The 21,277-nt window shown below is 47.4% G+C and overlaps 1 long non-coding RNA gene across 1 annotated transcript; it reads left to right on the forward strand.

Moving 5' to 3' along the window:
- Positions 1-10,396: 10,396 nt before the first annotated feature.
- On the forward strand, positions 10,397-16,459 carry LOC308518308. The gene is made up of 3 exons (XR_013995936.1): positions 10,397-10,418; positions 14,633-14,750; positions 16,324-16,459. It is a non-coding gene; the product is annotated as an uncharacterized lncRNA (long non-coding RNA).
- The last annotated feature ends 4,818 nt before the right edge of the window (positions 16,460-21,277 follow it).

The following is a 21,277-nucleotide window of genomic DNA, read 5'->3' on the forward strand; positions in this document are numbered from 1 at the left end:
CTTAGTCTCGGCCTGAGGCAGATTCTGTCTTTGTCTTTCATGTCCTTGGCACTTTTGAAGAATATTGGTCAGTTATTTTGTAGAGTGTCATTCAATTTGAGTTTGTCTAATATTTTCTAACTAGGGGCCTAATGCACGAAAATTCATGCAACAGTAGGCCTTCCTTCCCCCAACTGCTGGCACCGGCTTCCCTCCGGCACCCAGGACCCGGCTGGCTTCCCTCCGGCTCTGGCTTCGTCAGGAAGGATGTCCAGAATGATGTCCAAAAGACATCAGGTCTAATTAGCATATTACCCTTTTATTAGTATAGATCAGTGGTCGGCAAACTGCGGCTCGGCAAACTGCGGCTCGCGAGCCACATGCAGCTCTTTGGCCCCTTGAGTGTGGCTCTTCCACAAAATACCGACTTCTGGGCATGGGCCACGAAGTTTCAATTGCACTGTATGTGCGCGCCCGCACGTGGTATTTTGTGGAAGAGCCACACTGAAGGGGCCAAGGAGCCGCATGTGGCTCGCGAGCCGCAGTTTGCCTGCCGACCACTAAGATAGATGATTAGACTGCGGCTGTGTATTTAGGCAGGAACACCGGACGGGTGAAGTGTCCTTCCCGTCTCATCAAATCAGGGGATGAACAACATCAACATGGCTCCCCATTGGTGATGTCAACCTTGCTCATTGGTTAAAGCGGTGGATGGCAGGCTTCTCCACTAACGCTACCATTTCTCCCTTTCATGCTTGATTATTAGAAGTGAGTCACTAAATCCAGCCCACACTCAAGTGAGGGAACTTAAGTGCCATCTCCTAGGGCAGCGATTTTCAACCTTTTTCATTTCATGGCTCACATAATTACTAAAATTCTGCGGCACACCAACAAATGGTATATTTCTTGCCACTCTGACAAAAAAAATAGGTATAATTTTGATTCATTCACACTGGACAGCTATTGTTGTGTTGACTGTTGTCATTTTTTATTTGACAATCTAAGGGAAAAGAGGTCAGTGTTCCTGACAAAATAGTCAGGTATTGCATGTTTTAAAAATTCTTGCAGCACACGGGTTGAAAATCGCTGTTCTAAAGAAAGAAAATAAAATAATTTGTGGACATGAAAATCATCACAATAATTAGTAAATATTTTTGATGAAATACTTTGAGGCTATGCAGACATTCTCTGTATTAAAGCTTCCCCCACTGGAGCTTTTATTGACCCATGGATTTTGTCTGCGACAACGATCACGATCACTGTGGTGTTCTCATAGTGATTCTCTCTGCACACAAGGACCCTCACTGTGGTCACATCTGTGGGCTATTGGACAGCATGGAGAGCTGCATTAGGACAGAAGAGAGAGGGGGGAATTAAAGATGTTTCCAGGTTTGGGACCACGGGGAATATGGGAGAGGAGGGGATTTGGAGACCGAGGCTGATGGTTTCCATCTGGAACGTTTGGAGTTTGAAGTGTGTGAGCCATCAAGGCTGAGAGGAACAGTTAGATATCTGTGTAGAACTTACGTGAAAAGGTACATTTTGTTGGTGCCTGGGGATGCTCAGAAAGGGGTATGTGGGGAGTTCAAAAGGACATCCACACAATCACTTGTGTAGAAACTCTCAATTGATCCAATAAGCTAACGAACTATGAGATGCGATGTTTTCTCTCCTTCTATCCTGACAAATGTATTTTCATCATTATCTGGAAGACCACGTTCAAATTTGGATTTCTTGGACTCCTTGAAGTTCCACTTAAAAAGAGGCAACATGAAGGCAATTGGCCCCTGAGCCCTGGCTTGGTGCATCCCTTGGTCTGCCCTTCGCTGAAGGGTGCTCCTAGGTGTGGATGTGGACACCTCAGCCGCATGCTCTGCCTGTCACCATCCTGGCAAACTGCAATCCATTGGCCACCCCTGCCCCTGAGGTGGCACGCTCCAGCAGCATGGTCACACTCAGAAGGACAGACCCAGGGAAGTCCAGGAAATGGGCTCAGGACTCTCTGGGTAGGGAATCTGGAGCCTCGGGTATTCAGGGAATGGTCTGCAGGTATTGGGGAGGGGAGGTCCCAGATTCTCAGCAGGCATGTCCTCTTGGTCTGGGATACCACACTCTGGCCATGGGGAGTGGTTAGCCTGAAGTGGTGGGTTACATTCTGCAGTTATACTTTGGAGTGTTGGTGGATTACTCTGGAATGGTGGACCACTCTCTGGAATTACATAGGGGAGTGGTGGATTTCAAAGGGAAGCACAATTGTGATGCGAATGTACCCCCTGCTCCCCAAAAATGCAGCTGGCAGGGCTCTGGAAAACACTTCGTGCTGCTCCTCAGTGTCTGAGAATTTCTGGAATCCCGGGGTACTTGGAACAAACACTGGCCTGTGTCTTAAAGTCACATTTTTTACTCCCGCCTTGAAGGTATCACCTTGGAATTGGCCCTAGTGGCAGATCTGTGGTTACATATTCATAGCGCTACTTTAGTAATAATGGTTGGAGCGAACTTCAAAAAGATGGAAATAAGGTTTTTTTTCCTATTCAGAATTTCCTGACTATTTTTAGTTAGTCTGGGCACTTTCCAGTGCATCAGTGAATATAACTTGGTTCATTCCGTGAAAATCAAATAACTAAAAAGCTAGCAATGTATTTCTGTCACAGATGATATTTTTACTTGCATTTTGAAGTGCTTTTATGAATTGGATCACAAAACTAATTGAATCAGAGATGAATTTTGCTCAGGAAGTTGAAGTATTTTATGAAATAAAATTACCATAAGAAATTGGCCTAATTATTCAGAGTTTACTGGTGTAAAAACCTAATACAGTTTTGAAAGCCCTCCAAAGAAGAGAGCCCAGGAATACAGCTCCCTCCTGGCAAAGAAACTTTCTCTATCTCTTAAGAAGTATAGCTTTAGCGTACAAGAACACAGCTTCGGGATATATTGTATAAATGCATCATACTGGTTTTAAAGGCTACAACTCTTTAAAACTAGCTTTCCATTGTATAATATACTGCTCTGTCCTTGCAACCATTGTTGGTTAAATACGAGTGCTGTTCTGCATCTAACTGCTTAAACCGTGTTCAGTTCACATGCCAGTGGTCTACTACTTTGATTTTTTGAATACCGAGGAAGCACTGGTATCCCAGAAGACCTCAATGCTAGAACCATTATCAGAACTTATTTATTTATTTATTTTTTGCTTCATTCAGACTTTTTGGAAAATGCAACTGGGGCTTGGCTTGTCCAAAGATTAGACTTTTCTCCTGGAGGCTCAGAAATTGTAGCGATGTGAGAAGAGTTAGTTTCACACTCATCATTCACTTGGGTAGCTGGAAAAGATTTGAGGAAATACTTTGGCTCACCCCATTATGACCACAAAGATGTCTTCTAAGCTGACATCAGCCATGTTGGCAAGACTTGCCTGCTGGTGTTTTCTGGCCTTCTGGTCCTCTCTCCTTCCCTGCCTGGACTCTGTCTTGGGTGTGTGTGTGTGGGGGGGGGGGAGGGGGGGAGTAAGGGGGGTGTTGGGCGGGAGGCACCTGCTGGCTTACTCTTGCCTTTAGCCTACCCTGTTCTATACATAGGCCAATAATTGTACCATCTGTGTGTAAGCAGCGTACTTGGTCTGCAAATACAGCTTCAGAGCGCCCCCAGCTGGAGACGTGCCCTGCCCTCAAGGACATTGCAAACCAATACACCCGGAGAAAAATGCAGTGCTCCCTAAGCAAATGTGCCTTCAGAGTAGGCCTATGTGCTTCCTCCCAACCAGAGGGCCATTCACGCACCCCTCCTACTCACAAGTGTGAAAACCACCCGTCCTCGCGCCGCAACAACCTTAGTGTTGCATTCAACTGCTCTGCAGGAAAAAAGGTTTCATTTGGTTTACTAACACATATTCCCCAGAGGGTGTGCAGGCTGGAGAGGCCGCGGGAAGGAAACTATCTCTTAGGATCCAGAAAGGTCAGAGAAACCAGCAGGGAAGTCTTGACCAATGGGCAACAGGTTCCACTGTGCATACAGCTCTGAACCTTGGTCGTGTTGCTCTAGGCACGGGTTGAAGAGGATTCTGAGTGAATAGGAGAGGATGGGTACCATGTGATGTTTCATGTTGAGGGTGAGAGGTTTCTGGAAGCCATGGTGGAGGGTGATGTTGTTTATCAGGACGCCGATTACCGGAGAGGCTCAGGTTGAAGAGAAAGATGATGAATTCAGTTTTGACGTGTTGACTTGGAGGGCCCAGGTGACATCTGGGTCCACTTGGCAGTTGGGTACCTAGGCCTGCCACTCTGAAAGAGAAGGCTGGGCTGCAGAAATAGATTGGGGAGCCACCAGCATGCATGTGGTAGCGACTGGCAGGGATGAGAGCACCCAAGGAGAGGGCATAGTGGGAACTGAGGAGAGGAGGTTGGGCAGAACCACCCAGAACACCAGCCTTAATGAGTGGGGAGAAGAAGAGCATCTCTATCTTGTTTCTCACTGTCTCTGCCTTTTGTCCCGTGGATACGATCTTGCATCACTGCACAAGGGTTATCTGTTCTCTACATCCTTGTCACAGTTATCTCCTGTCTTTTTTTTATAATAACCATTCCAACAGGTGTGAGGTGTTGTGGCTTTTGATTTGCATTTCCCTGATGATTAGTGATGTTGAGCACCTTTTCATATGCCTGTTGGCTATTTGTATGTTTTCTTTGGAAAAATGTCTATTCAGATCCTTTGCCCATTTTTAAATTGGATGATTAGTACTTTGCTGTTGAGTTGTCTGAGTCCCTTTTACATTTTGGGTAATAATCCCTTATCAGGTATATGGTTTGCAAATATTTCTCCAATTTTTATTGCTTTTAAACTGATCTGGAAATCAAAATAATAATAAATATAGCATCATATATATGTTAGTTATTTTGGGAAAAAATAAAGTCTTCCAGTTGGTATGTGGGGACATAGGAGTAAGTCTATGTGAAGGCAGCATCTCAGAGCACTGGGCTTCCCCACCAGCTCTAGTTTATAATCTTCATGAAGACATGAAGCCAGGATCCTGGTCATATGCCCCTCATTCCTGCCCTGGATGTTGTGAGACCTGGCTGAGCCATTCACTTCATGTCTTATTGGCCCTGTGGCCATGATTCTCTAGCTCCCACTATGAAGAATCCAAGGGGACAAAGTTGTGTGACATTTAGAATCAGGCTGTCCTAAGGAGCAAGGATTTAAAACTGAAAATATATCCTATATTATAAAAGGCTAATATGCAAATCGACCAAACAGTGAAACGACTGTTTGCTAAGATGTGCACTGACCACCAGGGGGCAGATGCTCAACACAGGAGCTGCCCCTGATTGTCAGTGCGCTCCCACAGGGGGAACACCACTCAGCCAGAAGCCGGGCTCAAGGCTGGCAAGCGCAGTGACAGTGGCAGGAGCCTCTCCCGCCTCCACGGCAGCGCTAAGGATGTCTGACTGATGGCTTAGGCCCGCTCCCCCTGGGGAGCAGAGCGGGCCTAAGCCATCAGTCAGACATCCCCTGAGGGCTCCTGAACTGCGAGAGGGTGCCAGCTGGGCTGAGGGACCCCCCCACCCCCACCCCCCGAGTGCACAAATCTCGTGCATCAGGCCTCTAGTATTATACATTTAGTGTGCATAATAAATCCAGTAATAAATAGGATAAAAATAACAATATGCATACATAAGTATTTTAAAAATTGCATGTGACTAAAAGGAAGTATACTCTACTCAATTATTAATGAATGGTGAAATTATTATTTCTGTATTTTCTAAATTTTGGCAATCTGCATATATTGTTTTTATGGACATCCCACATATTATGTGTAAGCATAAAATTATTTAAGGTAAATGTATAGTAAAACACTTGATATTTTCTAACCCCCATTTTGCACTTAACCATATTTTGAAACTTTCTGCAATGGGAATATACTGGCTACATAAAGACATGTCTATATACCACATGTATAAAACATCTGTATGCTACTGAGTTAAAAAAATTTTATTATCTTGCTTAAATACATTTCAAGCTCCTAGAGCATCAGTTCTCAGCCTGTGGGTCGCAACCCCTATGGGGGTCGAATGACCTTTTCACAGGGGTCGCCTAAGACCATCGGAAAACACATATATAATTACCTATTGTTTTGTGATTAATCACTATGCTTTAATTATGTTCAATTTGTAACAATGAACATGCATCCTGCATATCAGATATTTTACATTACGATTAATAACTGTGGCAAAATTACAGTTATGAAGTAGCAACGAAAATAATTTTATGGCTGGGGGTCACCACAACATGAGGAACTGTATGAAAGGGTCGCGGCATTAGGAAGGTTGAGAACCACTGTCCTAGAGTCAAGTGAGAGCATTTGAATGTCCTGCTGCTGGTCCCTAGGGAATGAGCAGTTACAGCAGGGACTGAGGGCAAGAGCCGGGCTGACTTCCTTCCCTTTCAGTGCCAGGTTGGCAGGGGACAGCAGTGAAGTCAGACCAGAGACACGGCTGCATTGCCCGCTGTCCACCCATAGGTGGCCTCTCTTCCATCCTGTGCAAGTACCCAAGGTGCATGGACCTCTAACGCAGTCTCTTTTGTTTTGGCAAAAACAGGCAAGGTGGGGCCTCCTCTGCACGTCGTGCTGGACGCATTGAACTGCACGGCTTTCAGCATCCAGTGGAAGATGCCAAGGCATCCCAGGCACCCCATCGTAGGGTACACCGTGAGTATCTGGGCACGGGCTTCTGCAGAGGGTGCTTGGGATGACCGGGTGCTCCTTCTCATCTTTGCTCCTCCATGGTATGACCTCCCATCAGCCCCGCGTATCAATCACTGCCCCCTGCTCCCTCCTGAAGCCAGAGGAACTGTTTCCTGATCAAGGCCATTTGTCAGTGCCCTGAAGGTCATTAGGATCTAGCCTGCTCTTCCTCTGCTCAGGGACTGGAAAATTTAAACTAAGTAAAAGACATGGTTCCTGTAGCCAGCTGCCTGCAGTCAAGTAGCAGGAACATGGGCAATGCTAGGGAGTCACTGTGGTATGTTGTCCATACGTACAAAGTAACGTAACATCTGAACCAGGGGAGAGGGGTGAGCCAGCCAAGTGGAGGAAGCAAGAGAGAATGCGTCCCGCCTTCCACAGGCTGCAAATCGGACTGGCTGGAGTCCCCAAGACGTTTTCTTTGAACAGTGTTTATTAAAATGAGTCACCTTTTAGAAGTCAGAAGATTTCAGAGAAATATCTGCAGTTCTCAGCTCTCTGGGGCAATCGGAGAGCTGGCTGCACTGGGCCCGCATTCCCATTTCAACAAGGGAGGGTAGCCATTCATCAATGCCCCTGTCCTGTTGTCTTCTTAGAGTAGAGAAACGTGTTTCCCGACTCGGGTGGCATCCAGGGTGGGAAAATGCAAGGTTACCTGAGAGCGTGGTTGTGAGGAACAGGAGCTGGATCCAGCCAGTCCTCCCCACCTCACTGACGAGAGCCTGCCTCTGGCCTCTGCAGGCTTCCGAGGTGACCTGGCCCCGCGTGTGATGTCAGTTGTCCTGTAGTGTGTGTGAGGTGAGGCAGGGCACCCGAGAGCCCACTGCAATGTGAGCGCCCCCAGAACCCGGACCCAGATCCGGTGGGGAAGGCCTGCGCTGCCCTCACCCGCGTCTGCACCTTCCCAGGTCTCTTACTCTGCGGTGGGCACTGATGAACCCCTGCGGGAGCGGAACCGCAGCGTGCAGCTGGGCCAGGACTCCGCCACCGTGAGTACTCCATCCGGGGGGCCCTCCTGGCACGCCGGGGTTGGCATTTCCGAGATACCCAGGAGGGTTTCTGATTGGAGGGGGGCATGTTGCTGTATGTGTAGTGACCGTAACAATGTCGTGTGGTCCTCTCGAATGTGTGGGTGCCTTTCGTGTACACGTGTGTCTGCACCCCGAAAGGCAGCCACACGAAGAGAGAGTTCGGACGTCAGCACTCGCATCCTGGACTCAACCCACCCCGTTTATCACACGAGAAGACGTCTGCCTTACAGCTGTTTCCCCTTCTTTTCTTCAAAAAGTTCAACTCTGATTTTTGTGAAAGCTCAATAAAGCTTTATCAGTAAATATGACACAGCTGTGTCTTCCCCGCTGCCTGGCGACACAGTGCAGAAGAAAATGATGTCATTTGCAGTGTACGCTCAGCGGGTCCATTCTGCTTGTTTTTCTTCTCCAGCCTGTCCTTCCACTAGCCAGTTGTTGGCTCTTTATCTGTTTCTTTTCTGTTTCCTGTCACCGTCTGTCTGGGGGCATGTTTCTGCCTTAGGCCTGCTCTGTTCGCTTCTCCTTCACGGTCCTCCTCCTTCCCCATCTGCAATTGTCCTGCCGGCTAGAGCCTTCCCCGTCCCTGCAAGGAGTTGGCGGGAGAGCCCAGAATACTGTGGCCCTGTCGGTCACGCCACGGGCCCCCTGCCTGCGGGCGCGCACGGAAACCTATTTGTCCCGGGTGATCAGTAGCTCTCCCTTGCTGCGCATCTGTTACCCGCCAGGCCCCATCCCTCCTGCTCTCCATTTGCGCTTCCATTTCATCTTCGCCACTATCCCATGACCTCATTTCACTGCTGGATGCCGAGACTCAGAGAGGAATGACTTTCCCCAAGTCAGACCTGCCAAGCAACACAGCAGAGGGTAGACCCCGCACTTCAGGACCCTGCTCTGCCTACTGTCACCAAAGCCCTCGAGGCTCCGAAGGAAGTCCTGCGCAGTTTCAGCTCGAGTGTCCTTTGCCTGATGTGCTTTTAATCTCAGACTTTTGCTCAGACTGTTCCTCATTCGCTTCAGCGGCCCTCAGCCCCAGGCTCTGTGGTTCCCTCCACCCTAACAGGGGAGGAGGGGTTGGCCTCGCCTAGGAAACCATTACCTGAGGTTCAGTCTCCCCTTGGCACTAGCGCTGGAACTTCCAACAAGCCTGTGGCCCATCGAGGGCGGCAGTGTGCTGGGCAGTGTCCCAGCCCCGCATCCTGGCCTGCAGTGGGTGGGGCTAGCACTGTCTGGGCAGGGAGGGTGACAGGTGTTTCAGAGTCTGGATAGCACCTCTGAAAGCAAGATCCTGCCCCATCTGTGAACCTGGGCTGGACACTCGGACCCCTTGACTGTGCTCTTCACATTGCACGGTGTGTCTGGGCCGGCCACCGCGGTGCACACATAGAACAGAGGCCAGGAGGGACAGCACCCCAGGGTGGAAGCCTCCTTCCTATCCTTACAGTTGGGAAACTTTGGCCAAAGTCATTTATCCTGTCTAAATCTCTCCTTTCTCCCGTAAAAATGGTATAATAATTGCACTGTTGTGAGTGCCAAGTAAGATTGTGTCTCTAAGTCTTTGGTCAGGTGTAAAAGCAGCCATGTCAGCTATCATGTCTGGTGGCCATTGCCTATATGGTAAATACATCCTCTTGGTTAGAGTGTGTTATCAGGTTATAGCATTTGACGACCTGCGGATTTCAGTAACTTTCAGAGTCGCTGCTGGACGCCCAGCGGAGATAACAGAGCCCTGTTCTTGGGCAGCTCTCAGTCTTATTGGGGAAACCCCAGTCAGCTGACTACACAATAGAGAGCAGCAGGAGGCCAGATGCCATTAACAGGCCACTCAGCAGACAGACTGAGGTTCTGAAGAGGGAGGGATCCCTGTAGGAACAAGAGGTCAAATTGGGGGGCTGAGAATTAAGATCTGCTCGCCAGTTTCTGGAAAGGCAGGAGGGAGGGGCATTCAGGATGGTTTGAGCCAGGGGATTGCGCATGCGTGGAAATATGGATTAGCCGTGAGGGCTGACCTGACGGAGGAGGGTCGAGTGGGCTCTGGATCCAGAGGACTCACGTTCAGATCCTGTATTACACCCAACCAGTGGGTCCCTGACCTGTCTCCGTTCCCTCACCGACACACAGGGTTTCCCATAGCATCCATCCATAGGTAGTGTGTCTCTGACAGCAGGCTGCGTGCCAGGGTGCTTTGGGGGCTCTGCAGCCAACCCCCAGGGGGCTGCGGCTTATCTGAACTTTTCAATGGAAACAGCTCCATCGGTGTGAGCTAGTACTGCCAAGTCGTTTGGGCATAACCTGACTGACCTCCTGAAGAAATGGAACTGCTCGGCACAGCTTTGGGGTAGAGGTGCTGTCTGAGATGCTCCAGGTGACGTGAACAGCGGGAGTTTGGGAACCTCTGCCCTGTACCCTGTCATAGGGATGCCGTGAGCACTGGACAAGGTCCTGATCAGAGAGCCCTCAGCGGCATACCTGCCCGAGGAGGCACGGAGTGAGCGTCCGCAGAGTTCGTGCTGTGAGGGTGTGGGCCGCTGCCCGAGGTTGGGCTGGGGGGGTGGAGGGGGGCCGTGGCTCTGCGGGTTTATTTCACCCCACAGGCCTTCCTTTCCTTCTCATGTGCTTCTGTTTTCTCTCCTTCACAGGGGCAGCCCGAGCCTCCGGTGATTTTTGTAAGTCTGCTTGAGAAAAGCTAAACCCCGCCCCTCCCCCCACCCCGGGGATCCAGGGGGCCCTTTTGTTCAGAATGTTGCTTTTCCCGCATCTGCCTCTCACTGACCAGGGCCCAGAGAAGATGCTTAGCTCCCTAGGAGCAGGACCGCCCAGCATCCCCGGCGAATTCCATCCTCCACGTGCTGCTTCCTCTCACCTGCACAGGAGGGTTGAGGGGAGCATCGTTAAAGGTTGAAGCCATTTAAGCTCCGTTCCAAAACTAGGTGAAGAAGATTAAAAAGGAAAGGAAATGTTTAAACGAGTGAGAGAGCCTTTGTGGTGGCGGTTCCCCCCCCACCCCTTTCCCTTCTCCCTTTCTTACTTCCTCTAACCATCTGAGACCTCAATGAGACAGGACCGGTCACCTAAAACGGGGTGGTTGATTTTCTTTGGATTGAATGACAAACAAAAGACTGGGTTGGCAAGTGGTGAAATGACCAACATTACCTGGCTGATAGATAATGTGGAATTCCCATGCCTTCTTTGATAATCTGCCGATGTGGAGACTTCTGATTTGGTTAGCACTAGACACTTACCTTTTTTGTAGGAAAGCAACCTACAGTTTCATCCAGCAAAAATAAAGACTAAAGCAAATCAGGGCAATCTGGCCGTTTCTTAGAGTTAGAAATAGAAAAGGACGTTTAAACTGGCAGTCTCCACACTTTTTATCATGCATACCATCAGTAAAGAAATATTTGAACATGTACCAATATACGTATATTTATGTACTTATTAATTATACATGTGCTACTCTACTGATATATTATGCGCATTGTAAAATCCCACAGAATTTTAAAGGAGGACAGTAATTCTATTTGGTTGCTACCCAAGGTTAGAGAGAGAAAACTTAACCAGGAGACTTGCATCTAGTCCCAGCTCTGTCACCACAGCAAGGGTGACTTTGGGCAAGGCCATTGGGTCCCTCTGAATGTTCCTTTCACTATAAAATGAAGGGATTGGTGGGTAATGGTCCCCAACTTAGGCTTCCTTTGTCCTCTGTAGGGCATTTGGAGATCTGTGTGAGCATTTTAGTGGACAAGCTTCAGGGATGCTAGCTCTCTTGTAATACATAGGACAGGCCCATATGAGAAAGATTGGTCCTGACCCAAAGCCAATGGTGCCCTTCCTTTCAGACCCTGGACGACACTCTCTAACTCTCTGTCACCACCGGGAATGGGAACGCCCCCCCCCCCCGCCCCTCCCTCCACCCCTCCCTCCACCCTGGCCTGCACAGCCTTGGTCTGGACCATTGGAAGAAGGAGGTCAGGAAGAGAGTACTTTTCTGTTTTTCTGGTGCCTTCCATCTAATGATGCTAGATATTCCCAACTTGCACCAGGGCAACTGAGACCCAGCCCTGACTTCAGAGCTACCAATGAAGGTTATTTAAGGAGAATCCTAGAGTTTTGGTGTTGGAACTTCGGCCCAGAGAAGTTAAGTGGCACAGCTGCCTGGCTCAGAACCTGGGTCTCCTGGCTTCTTGTCCGGGGCTCTCACTTCATGCCTCCTCCCAGCCATGTGAACTGGCTGCCCTCATAGTACAGTAACTCCATGTCTGGGCGAGTGAACAAAACAGCATCTAGCATCATTTCTGGAAACAAATGGCCTGGGTTTCCAGCAGTAGGAGGAAGGGAGAGGGGGAAAAGTGAGGTCTGAAATCAGGGTCCAATCTTTGAGTTCTGATTTTCAGTGATAACTTTGAAATTTCTAGTACAGAAACTTCTACATGTATAGACCCAATAATAACCATCTGGTCGTCAGTGTTTATGCTAAGTATGGTTTGTAGATTTAAATATTATCTAATATTTTTCATCCACATATTATAGAATTAGAGCGTGGGTCATGGAGTCAAACAAAGCCGGCTTCAAATGCCCGCCTCACCATTCATGTCCTTGAGCCAATCGCTAGCTTTTCAGGGGTTCCCTTTTATCATCCACAAATGAAAATCAGAGTGGTACCTACCTCACAGGCCGGGAGAAGGATCAAGCCAGGCTGCCCGTGTTCCTGGGGCAGAGAAACAACACTCCATGGGAGCTGGATTTGTGTTGGTTCATAGCTAATGTCTCTAGTAACCTGTGAAACCGCATTACGCCCCTACACTTCACACAACACAATCAGTTCACAGGGAAAGGGATCCTGCAGCAAAAGCCTGTGAGAGCATCAAGTGGGCTTGGAAATGCCTCTCTGCCTCCATGGGAAAGGCCTGGGTGCGGTACTTGGGAGAGAATGAGAACTGAGTCTGCTGTCCCCCGTCCAGTCTCTGAACCCAACTTGACATGAAACCAGGGGGCAGATGGTGGAATTAGGTGCCCAGATGCAGGGAACTGGAACAGGAGGGGCTGTGGAAGCAGGTCCGTATGTTCAGCAAAGACCCCTTGTGCAGCTGCGTGTAGAATAGAGTGGGTCCGGGGTGTGGGGAGGGGCGGGGGAGAGGGAGTGGAGGTAGACACTTTCCAGGTGGCTGTTAAATGGTCCAGGTCAGGATTCAGAGGAAGTGGAAGAAGGGGGCATCTGAGAGGCATGTGCAGGTGGCTGGAGGGAGTGGGTCAGAGGGAGTCAGCCCTGTGTCTGGAGTTCCTCACTAGATCCAGGGGCTGGAGCACAGGCATTGATGCTGGGAATCCAGGTGGAGGGGGCAGCCTCTCTTTGAGCTCATCGGATTACCTTGGACATCTGGGTTTCATTTGTTTTTCTCATTCGCTAGTTAATGCATTTGTTCATCAAAAAGCATTTCGTAGGCACTTGGTACATGTCCGATAACACTGTGCTAAGCTCTGGGATGCCAGAGGAATAAGAACTTGCTCCCTGCCCTCAGGTGGGTGCAGAGAAGGTGACAAATCAACAGACAGTTACAATGTAAGGGGAGTGGTGTTAAGACTGAGGTGCACCAAGGACGCCAGGAAGCATAGAGGCATAGAGGAAGGGTTGCCCAACCAGACCGGAGGCTGGGGCTCAGAAATGAGGTAATGTCTCGGCTGAACTGAGTCATGAGGGATGAGTGGAGCTGAGCCGGGCAAGACTGGGGAGAAGGGCATTTCATGGAGAGGGAGCAGCAGGTTCAAAGGCCCAGAGGCAAGCGGTTGACTGGCATAAATCTGAGCCCTGCCAAGTCCTTAAGTCTGACAGGAATGCAGAATGCAGGGAAGGGTGGTGGCCTGAGACGATGCTGGAGGGATGAACAGGGGACACGAATACGCTCTCCTAAGGCGTTTTAAATTGGGAAGTGACATGGTATTAGGGGTTCAGGAGGATAACTCTAACAGCGTGGAGTCTGCATTGGAGGTGCAGGCAGTATTGGTGGCCTCGTAATTGCCAAAATTGCGAGGACTTGGACTGAAGCGCCTGTGACAAAATGACATTACCAGAATCAAGTGATCTGAAAGAGTACTGGTACCTGTAGAGGTAACCTAGTGAATGGCGGTTAGGGAGGACGAGCAAACAGGGAGAAACGTGTCAAGAATTTCTGGTCTGGACAATGAGAGGGAGCACAAGAGGTAAAATAAGGTTGTTGTTTTTTGTTTTCTTTTGGGTGGAAGGAGGAGAAAGGATTAGTTGAGCTTTGGTTATGTTGAATTTGAGTTGCTTCGTAGTTGTTGGGTGGAGATGTTCAGGAGGCAGTCACAGGCCCGCGCTGGACTCTAGAGGCAGGTCTGAGCTGGAGGTGCCCATTGGGGAAGGCGGGTGCTGGAAGCTAAGGGAGCAGGAGGTGAGCTTACCCAAGCAAGACGATGGCAGTCCTCCCTTATCCCAGGTTTTGCTTTCTGCAGTTTCATTACCTATGGTCAATTGAGGTCTGAAAATATTAAATGGAAAATTCCAGAAATAAATAATAACTGTTTTAAGTTGCATGCGTTCTGAGTAGCGTGATGAAATCTCTCGCCATCCAGCTCCCATCTAGCCCAGGTCATGAATCATCCCTTTGTCCAGAGTCTCCACACTATACACACTCCCCACCCTTAGTCACTTATTGTATAGATTCCAATAAAGGGTGATGCTCTAGTCTCAGGAAATACATCATGGTGTTTTCCTCTTTACAAATTTGAAAACTTGGCCAGTCTCAAAGAAAGCAAAACAACCTTTGTCCCAAGCAAAATTTCACAGGGGTCTCAAGAGGCAGCCTTCATGGAAATTGTCTGGTTTGCCCCATTGACACCTCTCCTGTTTGGTCATTGACAGGAGGAAGTGATTGGAGATTTGAAACCAGGCACTGAATATCAAGTGAGCGTAGCAGCTTCCAGCCTGACAGGCAAAGGGTGGCTTAGCTCTCCTCAGCATGTTACCACCTTGCCCCAAGGTAAAATGGGTTCAGTTCCTTAATAATAGGAAACTGACGGGTGCTCTTCATTCATTCCTTCATTCAGTATATATATCAACAAAGACCTCCTGTGTACCAGGCATTGTACTATGCCAGTGATGGCGAACCTATGACATCCGTGTCAGAGGTGACACGCGAACTCATTTTTTTGGTTGATTTTTCTTTCTTAAATTGCATTTAAATATATAAAATAAATATCAAAAATATAAGTCTTTGTTTTACTATGGTTGCAAATATCAAAAAATTTCTCTATGTGACACGGCACCAGAGTTAAGTTAGGGTTTTTCAAAATGCTGACACACCGAGCTCAAAAGGTTTGCCATCACTGTCCTATGTGCTGCTTTCTCTCACCTGCACAGGAGGGTTGAGGGGAGCATCGTTAAAGGTTGAAGCCATTTAAGCTCCATTCCACAACAAGGCTCTGGGAATTCAGTGGTGAACAGAACAGCTCCTGCCTTCCTGGAACATAGAGGGATGGGTCAAGACTCCATTTAATTAATGTGTAGTCACAGGTAGTGATAAATGCTACCTGCAGTGCTGTGAGAACGTACAAAGGGAGACCCGATGGAGGGGGGAGGTAAGAATTCCCTGAGATGACTTCTAAGTGGAGATCTGACAGTGAGTGGGAATTAAGAAGGTGAGGAAGAGACACAGGAAGAGAGATTTATAGACAAAGGGGACCCAACAAAGGCTCAGAGGTGGTACTGGGGGCAAAGATGCTTTGATCACATGGCATTACTCACAGGGAGCTTCTGTCGAGGGAGAAGCAAACAGTAAGCGAGCAACCCCAGTGCATCCCAGGTCTGTGCAGTGGACTAGGAGCACTCAGGAGAGAGCACGTCCTCCACCTCCAGGCGCAGGGAGGGTTTCAGGAAGAATCATGTATTTGCCCCAAATTTTGAAAACTGCCTATTTCACTGGGAAGAGAAAGCAGGAAAAATGTATCTGGCAGAAGCAGGAGTATAAAGGAAGGCTGAGCAATATGAAAGTCTGGGTATAAAAACAGTAGCAGCAGTTAGCTTTAAGCAAGAGGATCATGGGTAATGCCTATGTCTTTACACATGAGGGCATTTCCCAAATGTCCTCCCACTGGTATGTATTCTGATTATCATCGGGGGGGAACACACACACACACACACACACACACACACACACACACAGAAAGTAAGTGGCTGAGCCTTTTTTTTCCTTGTAGGTAAATATCAATTCCAACATGCAAACAGGGATGAAAGGCTGTTAGGAGATGGGAGTATGATTTGAGGTTTCAAAGGATACACTCAATTGTGTATCGCAAAGTCAATGGTCTGGATAATAGTTTAGTTAGATTCCAGCCAGCGGGGCATGGGGAAGACAGGGAGACCAGTTCTTACTGACTCCAGCCTTACATGGTGAACGCAGTTGTGTTTATTTTTGTGTTTGTTTGGTGTGGATTTCCTGCTGCTCTGAATAGAGAGGGTTAGGCAGTAAGAAGCAGACCTGTTGTTTTTTTACATATTAAACCTCTCCTGCAGCAAAGATCCTAAACCAACTAGTTGCCTGCTGTCTTGCCTAGATTCCTGCCTGCCTCCGGCAGCACCCCAGCAGCCTCACGTCACTGTGGTTTCCGAGTCCGAGGTGGCCCTATCTTGGAAACCTGGAGAGAGTGAAGGAAGCTCCCCTATTCAGTACTATTCCGTGGAATTCATCAGGTGAGTTTGTATGTCACACCCAGAAGCCAAAGGTAGTGACCTCAGGTATTCTAGGCATGCTGGAAGCCTAGAGGGAGCATCGGCTCACAGCATGTGTGTTTAACAGATGACAGAGATGTGGAAGCCTGGGCCAGCATCTATCCCCCCTCCTCTTCAGTGGTGGGCCATCTGGTAAACCTGTCCTCACTCACCTGACCTCTTTCCCATTTCCCTTCCACAATTAGAGAGAAATCTGCCTGCATTTCAGGCTCGGAACTTGCCTCCCTGCCTTTGAAACATTGTCTTTGAAATAAATACTTGATGGTGACTTTTCTGGAGGGAGAAGGAATAAGACCTTTAAAAACAATTACAGTTCATTGTATTGGTATTGCCTTGGGCAAGTTTCTTGGTGTGGTTTCAGCATTCTTTGCTCTCATCACCTCTCCAGCCCCTTTTTATTCAGCTTCTCAGAGGGTACAAAGGTGATTAGAAGCTTTTCTAAGAGTTTAAAATGTGAAACAGGGCTTCTCAATGCTCTATGTAGTTTTGAGCAAAAGAACAAAAGGAGCCGAAGGAATTTCCATCTAAGGTCCATCCTCTGGACCCCAGTTGCAGTTGGAATGTGAGTTGAAGCACCGAGCTATTGAAATGAGGTGTGTGGAGTCAGTGTACCCTGCATGAGAGGCGAGGGGCTTGTCTGGGGCTGCCTGCTGCAGGGTCATGAAGGGACTTGCTCAGTACTCGGTCCCGGGGCTCTCTGAAGCAGGGACAGAGGATTCTGCCAAGATGTGAGTAGCTCCGCTCTGGTCCTTGACTTCCAGCTTATTCCTTGGTCGTGGGAAACACTTATTTGTTTGTCCAGAGAAGTTCTGCACCGAGTCTCTTCAATGCTTGAATGCAGAGCTTGTTTGTGGCTGGTTTGTGGAATTCCAAGTGGCAGGAGCTTGAAGGAAGATGAGGCAGTGATGTCTGGACTCCTGGGACTGTAAAGTCCAGTGGCAAGGCTAAATTCAGGGAGGACCAGATCATGTGACCTTGACAGTCTGTCTCCATCCATTTCTGTGCCACGCCTTCCCTTTCTTCCCATTCGCTGGCCTCATTTTCAGGAAGGCTCTTCCTATAGGTGGCAAGGTGGCCACCAGGCACTGAAGATGTGCAGTTGGCTTGTGCACCTCCCTGCTGGAAAAGGACCCATCAAAGTCTCCATGTTCACTCTAATTGGCCAGGCTTGGCTTCCTGTTTGTCCTCTGAGCCAATCAATGTAGCCAGGGAGGAGACCACACTAATTGGTCAGCCCATGTCATATTCTGAGCTCTGGAAGTGAGGAATGGCGGGTTGTTCAGACCTAGAGTACATGACTGAGAGCTCAAGATGGTGGAAATTGTGGTGCAACTAATGGAAAAGGGAAGAACATTAAACAAACAAAAGTTGCCTCTTATTAAAGCTCCAGGCCAATGCTCTTCCTTAAGGGAAATCTACAATCCTGCTGTTGAATAGATTTGGTAGACAAAGGGAGTAGAAAAGATTCTAATTCTGTTTTCAATAATAGTTAAAAGTATAACATAGGAAAGTCCTAAAACTTTAGCTTTCTTATGTACAAAAACTTAACATTTCTAATTTACCAGCAAAGCAAAATGTAATACTTCAAAATTTTGGGGAAAAAAATCAAAGTTTTTTTAAAGGTAGATGATATGTGTAACCCCTGGCAAAACTGATATGTGTAACCCCTGGCAAAAATGATGGTTATAGTATTCATTTTGCATTGAAGCATGCATTTTTTAACTTGTTTTAAGTCTGGCATTTTGATAGAAGGTAGAAATGACAGCTTGTAGCCTTGTATGTACAACTGAAAGGAGAGATATGAAAAATTCATTGGATTTTTTCATAAGAATTGGGGCAGCCGGCCCTGTGCCTGTCACTTCCCCTGCTGAGGCCTCCATGCCTCTCATAGTTTGGGGTCTCCCCAAAGCAAAGCCAAGACAGGGACTTGGGTGCAAACCATTTATTTTGTTTAGAAGCAGGGATGAGACACGAGGAAAGTGAGAGAAGGAAGGAGGACACGTCACCGTGTGTGACTCTAGCGCCTTCCATGGGCGCTTGATGCTGCTGAGATCCCTCTGAAGTGTGCAGAGTTCTTCCTCCGAAATGTCCCTATCAAAACGACAGGAGCCTGCTTCCTCCTCTGCTGATCAGGGTTTCTCCAGGGGTATACTTCTCACCTTCTAGGCCCTGCTGGCTGTGGGTCAAGGATGGCTCCTGGCAGGGAAGGAGCTGTGATAGGAGCGCAGCAGGTGCTTGAGGTTGGATGCGGGCCATGCCAGGAGGAGAGTCTGAGCTCACAGGAAGCTCTCTGTGCCACAGCTGCCGCCGAAATCAGAAGTGGGGGGACCTGGGAGCTGACATGCCCCCAGGCGTTGACGACAGTATCCTTAGCTGCAAAACATGGTACAATGTGGTTAGGAGAAACCAAGGAAATCACATATGAGGAAGAATTTGTCAACATTAAGAACCTAGAAAAGTGCCAGGTATATGTGGCTGTCCTGTACCTACATTTAATAATTATCATTTCTCTCCAGCAAAAATGCATTTGAACATTCTGAATTGTCTCTAACATTTGAGGGGTTTAGGCCCCAAATTCTTATGTATATATATTTTTAAATTTTTCATCATCATAACAAATTGTTACATATCTGCTTTTTCTGTTTATCTTGAAAAATATACTTTAATAATGCCCTGGAAAGCTAGCTTCAAATGTAGTATTACTGGATATTTTGGAGTTCCAAATGGAGTATGGTAGAATGGGGAAGCCAACTCCTCTATTATCTCTTCCAGAATATGTGACTAGTCATGTGACCTTATCTCAGCCCCCTCCATTTCCTCATCTGTAATGTCAAGTTCATGTGACCCTCGTTGCAGGGCTGCTGTGCATAGATTTCACAGTGTTTATACACAGTAGACATGCAATGTGTTTGTTTCCTTCCCACCATTATTTTCCTTTTTACAAAGAAAGAAAGTGAGACTCAGTTGCTGAGTTGCTTTGCTGAGACAATGACTAGATGGGGACAGGATTAAAATGGGAACTGAAGTTCCCTGACATCCAGCCCCGTGCTCTTTTTACACAACCCACATCTCTTCACGTCTGACCCACCTTCTGAGAGGGAAGGAAGTGTGAACGCAGCCCACCCGTAGTCCTGCTGGCCGAGGGCATGGGGAGCCTCAGCTCAGCTGCCGTTTGCTGTTGGACCAGAAAGAAAGCTTTCACAGCTGCTTGTGGCATTTACTGTTTGGCTGCAAGATAAATCCCCCGCATTCATCTGTAAACATCTCCGAGTCTCTCCCATTACAGGTGGGGCCTGAGGACATGTGTTTAGGGAGAGCTTTCTTGCGCTCTAGCAGGAGTTGCAATGAGCCTCAACATCTTCGGGGTGTTCAATCATTCTGTTTTCCCCAGAGAGGTCTGTTTAATGTTCAATATTGAAGTCCTTTTGCCCGGATACGGATAACCTCCTGCGTCTAACACCTGTGACGGGTCTCGCTGGGAGCCCAAAGGTTCTTGTTATATCCAAGAGGCAGGCCAAGGCTAAGAAATTGTCTAAATCAGTTTATGGCCAGTGGTTATCCTCAGATTCCAACCGTCTTCATATGAAGCTTCCATCTAGGTTCTGTCCTTGGAATTAGGTTCCGGTCCTTTCTCTGTCTTGGTAAGTACTTAGATAGGGTGTCCCAAATTTCACGCAAGATTTGAATTTTGCGTGAGCATTAACAACAACAACAAAAAAAAAAATAAAAGCCTAATTTTACTTGGTTTATTGAATCAGATTCTAATATCTGCTGCCCTTTGATTTCAATCCCTTCAATTTGATAAGCATTACCAAGTACCAATTATGGCCCAGGAGCAGGGACAATGAAGACCAATGAAGACCACGGCTTTGCGTATGTGCCAGCAAAGCCGTGGAGGCCATTTACCCGATGTGCTACTCTGTACATAACCCTATACTGTATACTTTATGAATCAATAAAAAATTTACAATTTTTAATTATAAGCCTTGTTTTCTATCAAAATTACTTCTTGCGTGAATTTTGGGACACCCTATACATCAGTTGCTCTTCTTATTTATGAAATGAGGATAATGGTATCAAAGGCATTGCTAGGAATAGTCTTTAAAAATCTTTAAAAATACTTAACTGGCTAATAAAAGATTAACCTGAGAAATTACACTAGACCAGAGTATGGTCTGACTGCTCATTGGCTAGTTTGATGATGTTTCAGGTAGACATTATATATTTATGATGCTCTCCAGAGCCCTGGACTTACAACCAAGCACATTTTTGTTCCTCATCCAGCTTCTAGTTTCCCCTAAAGTTGGCCCGAGGTTGTTCATTATCCTCCTTGCTAACAGTAGATTTTACATTTTTAATCGGTATAGAAAAGATTTGAAGAGGCAAATTCTAAGTAAGGCTGCAGGCTGTAACCTATTTTGCAGTGTTTTCAGAAATTTTACCCACTTTCTTAAAACAGAAAAATCGTGCATTCATGATGAAAGAGAACATTTCTAAAGTGATACTGAAAATTTATTTGTGGGCAGTGATGCTTAGCGTTTGTTAAAATAAGAACCAAGCATAAATATAGCTACCTATGTTTTGAAATATTTGGGCTATAAATGTCTGAGAAACTTTCCTCTCTCTGCCTAAGAATTTCCCCAGGGTAAGTGTCTTTCTCATCAGCAAAAAATATATGTTATGGTGGCAATAAAAACCAAGTCCTGGAAAAATATTCCTCACCCCTGATGTTCCAAATGGAAAACCATGCTTCACATACTAGTATGCTATCATTAGGCT

This window comes from Myotis nattereri (assembly GCF_964212035.1).
Source record: "Myotis nattereri genome assembly, chromosome: 4".
NCBI lineage: Eukaryota > Metazoa > Chordata > Mammalia > Chiroptera > Vespertilionidae > Myotis > Myotis nattereri.